The sequence below is a fragment of the Ananas comosus genome, linkage group 15, assembly GCF_001540865.1.
Source record: "Ananas comosus cultivar F153 linkage group 15, ASM154086v1, whole genome shotgun sequence".
Lineage (NCBI taxonomy): Eukaryota > Viridiplantae > Streptophyta > Magnoliopsida > Poales > Bromeliaceae > Ananas > Ananas comosus.
The window spans coordinates 4,109,080-4,117,521 of NC_033635.1; positions in this window are offsets into that span (position 1 = coordinate 4,109,080).

Sequence of the window (8,442 nt, forward strand, 5' to 3'; positions counted from 1 at the left end):
GGCCTGACATATAACTGAACCAAAGGTGTAATTATAAACTTTCTCTATCCCACCGATCCGTCATTGTGCATAGATCTGCACTTGTGCATCGGAAACGATTAGATTGTATCACTTGCATCATAAACAGTCTCTCCAAAATTTATAGAATGCCACTTTAAGGTGCAGGTATCTGCAAACATTACTAATAAATACGTCCTGTCGTCGCAACATCCATTGTTCGAGTAGACCCGAATAGGTTACTGTCGACAATCTCCATCTTCGCATTCTCACAAAAAACTTTGAACTGATTAGCCAAAGCAACAATATGTAGTACACCGCCCGCTGACTGAACTCCGCCCGATCGCACCGATTCACGGTTCGATCCACGTCACTGGCGACGTACAACACCCGTCTCATTTGACTGCTCCCGCCAATCGCAACCCGCGTTCGCAGCAATCTAACTTCATCAAATGGTAAACTATAACACTAGACCCCCTATCCATATAAAATCATGAAAGTAGAAAATAGAACACATAATCGGTATCCCTCACATTCTGGCCAATAAAGCGACGCGTACATCAGTTCGCGCACAGCAGGTGCTCTATTCTCTATATATAATATCATATATATATATATTATATATATAGTCCGACTACTATACTATCGTGCACGGAAGGCTCCGTGCTACCAATTATTTTGATGGCGGCTGCCACTCGATGATCGCTCGTATAACTTTGATCTACTACTATTGAAAAGTATTTGGGAAACAAATTTCAAATTATTTCAACATATTATGAACTCAGTGATCAAACGATCTCAAATTGACAATTATTGTCGATGTGGGTGTTCTTGAAGTTTAACGGGTAAAACAATCAAATCGATGAAATTTTATTGAAAATTCTATTTCCATTATTTAGTAGTAAGATCAGTATATCTGATCTTGATTAATAATTTATCATCATTTTTATGAATTTTAACTTTTTAGCCGTTCAATTTAGATATACTTTTGTTGTGATAGGTAATAGTGATCGAAATTATGAAATTAAGTGTCTAAATACTTTTAATAGTGGTAGATCAAGTCTAACGGCAGCCGATCGTTGCGATTTGAAAATCGCATCATCGAAAAAACAACATTGGTAGCAGCGGAGCCTCCCCGTGCTATCGACAGTATAGGCAGCCAGACATATATAGTATATATACTATATCTATATATATATATATATAATTATATATATATATATATATCAATATAATAATATATTATACTATAGTCTGGCTGGGGTACTATCGATAGCTACAGGATTTGGTGGCTATCGAGTTTTGTCGTCGTTTAGATTTAATTCTTTGATTATTTTTGCCCGTTTTAGATTAATACCTATTCAACACCGCTACTCAGAAGCCCTAGGCCCCACATCATCCTAGACCACTCCATTTCTCACATCGCAGGGCAAAATCACTAGCAGCTAAATAGTTTGTGCTATTGAAGTATTATCAGCCTATATATATACGTAATACAAGCTAGGCTCGCTATATACTATCGGTAGTCATGTGACGCTCTCCGTGCTAATCAAAGTTGTTTTCAATGATGCCGCTTCCAAATCGAGAGATTGGCAAAGGAGACTTGATTTACACTATTAAAAGTATTTGAAACTAATTTCCATAATTTTCGGTATCAATTTACCTATTCAACTGAATAGTCTAAAAATAAAACGGCTGAAAATAAAATCTCATAAAAAATAATGATAGAAGACTTGAATTTAAGGTCAGAGGTACTGAACGCTTACTCTAAATAGTAAAAAGAATTTTCTATAAAAATTTATAAGCTGATTTGAATTTTTACAATCCGGTTAATTTACAAATACATACATATCTACATTAAAATTATCAATTTTGAGACCCTTTGATACTAGCCAAAGATGTCGAAAATTCTGAAATTTAAGAGTTTCCAAATACTGTTTAATAGTGTAGATTAACTCTAATGGCCGATCGTCGATTTGGAAGCCGCATTCATCGAAAACAAACTTGGTAGCAGGTAAGCCTCCGTGCCTACCGATAGTATAGCAGCTGAACTCTCTTCTCTCTCTCTCTCTCTCTCGCCTTCTCTCTCTCTCTCGCGTTCCCTCCAGTCATCCTCTCTCTCTCTTCTCTATTATATATATATTTATAGAGTCCGCCGGCTGCTATCTATTGATAGGGGGCACCAACCACTTGTGCTAATCAAGTTTTCTGGCGCCGTTAGAGTTAACCCCTTTGATTATTTTAACCGTTAGATTATACTATTCACCAACTCACCCACCTCAACCTAAGGGCCCACATCAGTCTAACGTTACATTTTTTCAATCCAATTGGCTTAAAAAACTAATAGGCACCAAAAGACTTGGTGCTATTCGATAGTATTCCAGTCTAGTATACTATATATATAGTATATATATATATATATTATATATTATCATATATAGAATACGCTACTATGCTATTTTAATAGCACTTAAGTCATTGGTGCACTAATGATTTTTGGCCATTGAGATCTAGCAGTATGTGTGGTTAGGATGATGTGGGTCCACTAGGCTGAGTGGGGGTTGGTTGATAGTATGGACTAACGGTGAAAGATCACAAAGGTAGATCTAACGGCGGAAAACTGTAGTATCCAAGTGCCTTGCGTGCTATTAATAGCAATAGTAGCCGACTCTATATAATAATATACTATATATATAGAGTATATGCCGGGCTACTATACTCCTTGATAGTATAGACCCTTGTACTTATAAATTTTAACCATTGATTAATGGGTTATGGTAGGATGATGGTAGTACACACAACCGCACTTAAGAATGATATGGTACCCAGGGGTTGAGTGGTAGTTTGGTTGGAATCAGTATGAATCTAACGGATAAAAATGATCAATAAAATAAATGCTAAGGACGCGAAAGACTTATAGTATATAGGAACCAATACTCATACAAGTATAGTAGCGCAGACTCTCTCTCTCTCTCGACAGCTACTTGTGTCTCTCACCCAGGATAATCTCATCTCTCTGCTCTCTCCTATATATTAATATATATTATAATATATAGCCGTGAGGCTAACAATATGCTTTCGAAAGGCAATGGAGCCTTTTTGTGTTTGCCAGTATCGTTTTCGATAGTTCGCGATTTCGAATGTCGGATGGCTCCGTTAAACTTGATTTAGAGTATTTGACAATACCTAGAAAATAAACTTTAAATGATTTTTTGATATCAAAATTTTGCCCTAGTGAATCGAAGGAACTGCAAATCAATAATTTTAAAGGCGCGTGGTGAGGCGTTTGCAAGTTTAAACGGTAAGACAAATATATCAATCACGTGCAAATTTGAATAGAAAATTCTTTAAGCTATAATAAAACAAGATCAAGATTTTTGATCTAGAAATTTTAATGTCATATATCACGTTTTGTAAGATTTATTTTCAGCTGTGATTTGAATCCGCCTTAGTTCACATAGGCAAATTGAATATTGAAAAATCATACAATTTATTTTCTAGGTACTTTTCGAGTAACTTCCAAGATTAGTTTAACGGAGCCAATTCGACGATGTCGAAAAGTTCTATATTATAATATATAGATATTATATATATATATATTTATATATATATATATATATATATATATATATATAATATATATATACTATATATATATTCTACCACTACCTAGAGAGAGAGAGAGAGTACCTCCCCTAAACACTCTGTCTCTGTCGTATTACTCTTTATTAAATATTAAGGAGTGGGGTTAAAGATGAATAGAGTGTGGGATATACGGTTGTTATCTGCAAAGGCAATGCTGCTATATATGTAGTACATTTGTCCAAGGATCACCTAAAAACCTATAGACAAGGTATAAAATTTATCTCTTCTATATATTTACCTGCTAGTCTTATTAAGTTTTTTATATCAAAATAACAATGCATGTACATTCCAAAAAAGGATATAAATTTACACCCGACCATCAAAAAGGCCCTTAATTATTGCATTCTTGTCTCGTCAACATTTTTCAATTATATTATTACAAAGGTTTTCAAGTCTGAATCCTGCTATGTTGCTAGTCTCGTTTTATAAGAAATTGTTATTTAAAAGACCATGATTTTGAACACCTAGATCTTCTGATTGTCATAGAACACATCTAATAATTAGATTCTAAACTTCAAATGATCTCTCGTAGAATTTTAGATGTGCGATGTATAAGATATATCAATAGGCAATGTGTAGCGAATAATTTTTAGGGAGAAAGTGGGGTTTGATTAGCTTCCCCACTCATAAAATGTTATATGAGGCAAGCTTGCCGAGAGCAGTACCGACTGCCTGCTGTACCGTCCCCAAGTCCTTGACGCTTGACCTGGTGGCAGCAGTTTTTACGAAAACAACGCCAGTGTCCGGTGACCACCGTTCGTTCGTAGTTCGTTCGCGCCAGTGTCCGGTCACTACCGTTCGTTCGTAGTTCGTTCGCACCTAACGTAGTTGGTTAAGAATTTAAAACTAGGGCTACTATACTCTTATGAGTATAGCTCATTTTGTATTCATAAATTTTTAATTATTGGATAAAGAGATGTGCGGTTAAGATGATAGCGGTCCCTTAAAATTGAGTAGGTAGTTGGTTGAATAGTATGATCTAACGGGTGGAAATGATCAAAAAAATAGACCTAACGATAAAAAATTCAAGAGTATAAAGGGCACTATACCAATAAGAGTATAGTAGCCGGACTCATAATTTAATGATTATTATCTGAGTTGTCGAATTCGAAAACTAGTTGTCCTCATAGTAAAATAAAAATAAAAGGATTAATTGTATACAGTTTTCTGTAAATATATCGAATGATAAATAAATTCTTACAAAGTTCAATTTTTTATCTTTATTCCTTTAAAAGTCTGATGATATTGATTTTGTTACCGTTAGAGCACAGTTTATTTTTTTACAGTGGTTAAGTGAAATGACATTTTTATCCTTATAAATTTATCTCTCAAGAAATTCCAACTGTTAGAATTATATAGAAATGTCATCCTCAAAAATATTTTACCTAATAATATAAAAGGGATAAAAAAAATCAATTTAACTCATTTACTAACTAAGATTAAGTATTTTACTAATAGTTAACTATATTTTTCTAATGGATCCTAATAGTAGGGGTATATTTGAAAACGAGAGGACTTTTGGAGGGATAAAAGATGAAAATAAAAAATTGAAATTTGCATAAATATCTGCTATTCGATATATGTACAGAAAGCTGTACGCAATTAACCTAAAATAAAATTACATGATAATTAAGTGTAATATTTTTGAACCACGGAATAACAAAATAAGAATACGCTAAATCACACAGAGTAGGGGAAATTGAAGGTTTTTTCTTTATTTAATTCCCATGTTAAGAAGAATCACAGGATAGGTGTGGACAAAGTGGTGTCGAGCTCGGGCCAATGCTGCAGATCTAAACTCAGACTTGGATCAAAGAAAGAATATTGGAGAATGGAGATCCCAAGACAAGTTTGTGTGTGGTACCCAGCACACATGCATCATGATTCTACATCGAGATCCAACACATATACATATGTTCAAAATTCATAACACAACAAAAAGTCTCTTCCACAACATATTATGTAGCATCACAGATCTAGAGATCTAGAGAGAGAGAGAGAGAGAGAGAGAGAGAGAGAGAGAGAGAGAGTGTGGAGAAATTATTGCTTGGACTATGATCTACATATATGTAGTACGAAGTTTCCAGAAACTCAAATTTACAGAATTTTAAAGTTAAATGTATACAATTAGATAAAAGGTACAACACAAAAGCTTCTATCCTAAAAGTTATACTCTTTTTACTTTCTAACTCATATTAGAGTTTTGAATTAATTTCATACAGGTCTCTACTAGCATAGTAAATGACAAATATATTTCTACAAAGTTCAACTTTTATATATTGTCCATACAAAAGTCTCGATATTTTCAAATATATCCTTACCGTTAGAATCCGTTAGAAAAAATTAATTCAAAACTCTAATATGAGTTAGAAAGTAAAAAGAGTTTTGAATTAATTTCATACAGGTCTCTACTAGCATAGTAAATGACAAATATATTTCTACAAAGTTCAACTTTTATATATTGTCCATACAAAAGTCTCGATATTTTCAAATATATCCTTACCGTTAGAATCCGTTAGAAAAAATTAATTAACCATAGATTAAATACTTAACACTGGTTAGTTTTTGACATTTTTCCTCTTTTTATATTATATTGTTATGCCTTTTGGAGGGATACATTTGTGACAATAAAATTGAAAATATAAACAGTTTTATAACGGTAATAAACTAGAAGGATATATCAGGGCTTTTATATGAATAACATATAAAAGTTGAACTTTGTAGGGATATATTTATTATTCATTATATTTGTAGGGACCTGTATGAAATTAATTCTAAATCTTTTGACAATATCCCCAATCAAAAGTTGGCTTAAAAGGCCGGAATTTTGATTTGTATTTTTTTTTTTTTTTTTTTTTGAGAGATAGATAGCACGCTGTTCGTTTCGTTTATTTCATTTAGAAATAAACTTGGTTGGAAATGTGAATCGACTAGGATTTTGATTTGTATTTCAAAATGGACTAAGCTAGATAGGAATCGAATGAAACCCAATCTAAGCAAAACTAAATTGAAACGAGGCTTGACTAGAATTAAACTGGAGCATTAGCATAAAATTGCGGATGGGAAAATCGAACTCAGAATCTCTTAAGATGGAAGAAACGTAGGACAGGCTCTTATACCATATTACGCAAAGGATCAATCCAGTAATAAATAATCTAGAATTCGTCTTAGCAATTAACCTCCTTCTTTGGACATCACGAGGTTCATGAGCATGGTTTATCTAATATCCACGGTTCATCTTATATTCACCATGCATGCGATCAGATTCGTAATGACGAACTAATCTTAAATTGTTTCATACTAAATTGATCTTTTGTAACATTCAAGACATCAAGCTTAGGAATTTGGTAGAGGAGAGAGAGAGAGAGAGAGAGAGAGAGAGAGAGAGAGAGGGGTTTGTTAATTAGGGTTTGTCTCTTCTTTGGTCCTCTTTCTATAAAACCAATTGCTTTTACTATCTACTGCAGCAGCAGCAGGAAGCAGCAGCAGCAGCGCATGGAGGGTCCTTTTTACACTGCCCATTCCGCCAGTCTTCACATGCCTCTCCAGGCCCCATTCCCAGCCTGGGCCCCTGCTCCTACAAAGAGAAATTGCTGCCCGCACCAACTGCACCACATTACCTGTGACACACATCCTTAGTTACATTTTTTGTATACATGCATGATGCATATGCATCTTAAAGATCTTAAAGATCAGAAGTAGTTTGATCTCTTCCATTGTAGAGCTTTTCTAGCGCTTCTATATGCTGCAAAAAAATAAGAATTGAGATTCTAATACCCATATATACCCATATTCAGAAACTTCAATTTGATACTTCCACTGTTTTGCAATAAAGAAGTCTTCGCATTAACGTAATCCCAAGGCAAACGTGCAGAGAGTAGTATATATAATTCGACTCGTAGGTGTTGAATATAAAAATATTAAAAAACTGTTCTTTAAGCTATCGTTTAGTTCGGGAAATAAGCTATTTTAGGCTATCCCTGGTATAGGTACAACTTTAGTTAATAACAATTAGATAATTAAATTAGTCAAAATATTAATTAATTAATCAATATGAATATTGGTTATGTCAAATAATTAATTAATTAATTAATAATTATTTAATTAGCAAATTAATTAAAATAATAAATTTAATAACTCAAATAGCTAATTAAATATTTATTAGAGTAATAAATTAAGTACTACAATTAATGATTTTATAATAAAAATAATATATTATAATATATAACATATTATGTCTATATAATTTAATTTTAATTCAATTTATAATTTAATAAAACTTTGGAATAGCATTATTCTACCAAAATGGTAGAACAGTAAATTACAAACTATTCCGAAATAGTCGGGAATAGCAATGTTTGAGCAGGATAAAATATTTCAGCCCAAATACACTCCGTTTGGTCGGATAGTGGGATAACTTTCGTTATCCCTGTTTTATCCCCGAACCAAACGGGGCCTGATAGCTTAAATTACATGAAAATAATGTTTGCTTCATGCAATTTAACATAGTATCAGTGTATGAGGTTCCGAATTGGGATTTCGTTTAATTCATATCCCTATAAAAAGTTTCAATTTTAGAGGTGAAAAAGAGTGTTGAATACAAAAATATAAAAGTACTGTTTTCTAACAGATCAAAATATTGTAACACGCATATTTATCTAACAAATAAGCTTTTATTTTTGAAGTATAGGTGCACATATGGTGGTACATCAAGTGCAAGCAAAAATTTCTCCTACTACAGCATTTCCCTTCTAAAAGGGAAATTAGAGCTCTCATTGCATATTCTCAATACAAATGGAC